The sequence below is a fragment of the Elephantulus edwardii genome, unplaced genomic scaffold, assembly GCF_000299155.1.
Source record: "Elephantulus edwardii isolate Elephantulus edwardi_28Jun2011 unplaced genomic scaffold, EleEdw1.0 scaffold00232, whole genome shotgun sequence".
Classification (NCBI taxonomy): Eukaryota; Metazoa; Chordata; class Mammalia; order Macroscelidea; family Macroscelididae; genus Elephantulus; species Elephantulus edwardii.
In genome coordinates, this window is record NW_006399982.1 from 2,537,172 (window position 1) to 2,539,996 (window position 2,825).

Consider the following 2,825-nt stretch of genomic DNA (forward strand, 5'->3'; position numbering starts at 1 on the left):
ATCTTGCCTCAGGACCATTGTATTTGCTGTTAACCTTGCCAGAAACACTCTGTCCACATGTTTAATTCCAGTCTCTCAAATATCACCTTATGAGAGATCTTACCAGACTACCCTATATAGAATAGTTCTTTACTCAAGTCTGTCTAAGCTGCTTGACTGTTCTGTTCTGTTCCTCTACCCGCAGAGCAAATACTAATACCCTATATTCTGTAGCAAATGTGCTAAATTATTGCTAAATAATTTAAATTAGTGTTAAATATGTATTGCCTTAGTGCAGTATTCTCAGTCCCTACAACAAAGCGTGCACAGAATAAGATTTTTTAAAAATACCTGTTAAGTGAGCACTTAAGATCATTTGATAATGAGGGAGGGATCAAGGGAAGAACTATTGCTGAGCTATTTTAGAACAGAAAAGTATGGAGCTGTTCACCAAGAAGTCAGTGAGGGTGAGGCTGAGCCAAACAACCTGTGCCTAAAGGAAAATTCTTCTTGGCTAATGAATAAGGACCGATCAGATTAGTATCGCTGTCTGTCAAATTAGAGGAAAGGGAAAGGTAGATGTGCCTTCCACATGTGCAGGTGAGGACCAGGAGGTGGGGTCAAGGGAATATGAAGAGTTCCAGTAGCCTCTCTGCAGTCAAGAATCAGAGAAAGATGCAACATTTGCAAATAACCTACTTGTAGGAAATTTGCAAGAAGCTGGGGTAGTGCCACAGTCAAAGTGTTCAGCTGGGCTAACCAAAAGGTCAGCAGTTCAGACCTACTAGGCAGCTGCTTACCTGGCCAACTGACTGGAAAAGCTCCATACTTGCTCCCATTCCCAAGAAAAGGGATCCAACATTAAGCTGAAATTATCTAACAATATCATTAATAACTTATGCAAGCAAAATACTGTTGAAGATAATTAAAAAATGGTTAGAACAGTACATTAACAGAGAACTGCCAGAAGTTCAAGCTGGGTTTAGAAGAGGCCATAGCAGCACTGCTAATGTCAGATGGACCTTAACTGAAAGCAGAGAATATCAGAAGGATGTCTATTTGTGTTTTATTTACTACGCAAACTTGATGGTATGGATCATAAAAAACTATGGCTAACCTTGAGAAGAATGAGAATTCCAGAACACTTATATATTTATATGAAATCTATACCAGACCAGGAAGCTGTTGTCCGAACGGAGCAAGGGAACACTGCCTGGTTTGAAATCAAGAAAGGAGTGCATCAGAGCTGTATACTGTCTCCATACATAGTTAATCTTTATACTGAACAAATCATTAGAGCAGCTGAATTTTATGAAGAAAGAGTGGAGGAAGGCTCATCAACAACCTACATTATACAGATAATATAACTTTACTTGCTTAAAGTGAGAAGAATCTGAAGCACTTGTTGTAGACAAAGACTGCAGCCTTCAATATTGATTACATATCAACATTAAGAAAATAAAAATCTTCACCATTGAACCAATAGGCAACATCACGATAGATGGAGAAAAGATTGAAATTGTCAATGATTTTCATCTTACTTGGATCCACAGTCAACACCATTGGTACCAGCAGTCAGGAGATTAGAAGATGCATAGAACTGGGAAAGTCTATTTTCAGGGAGCTGTCCAAACTCCTAAAGAGCAATGCTATCAGCTTAAAGACTAAGGTAAGTCTGATTCAAGCGATAGTTTTTCCAATCATCTGCTAAACATGTGAAAACTAGAAAATGAATAAAGATGACAGAAGTACTGATGCCTTTGAGTAGTGTTCTTAGAGAAGAATTCTGAATATCCTCTGGATATTCCGCCAAAAGAACAAGCAGATATGTCTTGGAGAAAGAACAACCAGTGTGTTCCTTGGAGGCAAAGATGGCAAAGCTTCATCTCACATACTTCGGGCATGTTGTTAAGAAAGGCTATTCCCTGAAACATCATGCCTGGACAGGTGCAGAGTCAACAAAAGGGAGACGAACGAGATGGATTTTTACAGTATTTTCAGCAATGAACTAAAGTTGTGTTGAGGATGATGAAGATGGCACAGAATAGGGCAGAGTTCAAATTTGTTGTTGAAAAGGCCTCTATGAGTCCGCACACTTAACAATAACAAGCGAGCTGCTCTGCATGGAAAAATATGTGTCAATCTGCTTCTGTAAAGATTTGCAGCCTTGGAAACCCTACGTAGGGGGCAGTTCCATTCTGCCCTATAGGGTCACTATGCATCAGAATTAACTCGATGGCAGTGGGTTGTGTGTAAGGGGGAAAACACACAGAATTCACTGAAGTATGAATGTTGGTTTCATCAGCTCCTGAGCCTGAGGCAGCTGGAATTTCTTGCTTAAGAAAGGGCCAGAAGTTCCAAAGGAGAGGAGAGGAGAGGAGGGGAGGGGAGGGGAGGGGAGAGGAGAGGAGAGGAGAGGAGAGGAGAGGAGAGAAGAGAGAGACCAGGAAACCTTCTTCTCCATTGTCTCCAGCTCTTTTCTCTTTTCTCTTTATTGAGTGAAGAACCAATCCCATCAGATGAGGTATCTGCAGGAGGAAGTTGCTTACAGGCTAAAGGCTGGGGTCTAGCCTTGACAGACAGTTTGCCCAGCCAGTGCTCTCACCTACAGGCTGCCCCATTCTAGCTAGTAGCTTCTCTGCTCTCTTACCGTATCATCTTCCATCCCTCTCAGTTACATTTCTGTTTTACACCAATGGATCAGAAAGTCATGAAATAATGCCTTGCATTGTTTCATCAAGTTATTTTAGTTGTCTAGTGCTACAAAACATACAAACCTCAAAACTTCGTATGTTTAAAAACCCAGCCTATTTCTCACAATTGTGTAAGTTGATGGGGCAGTTTGG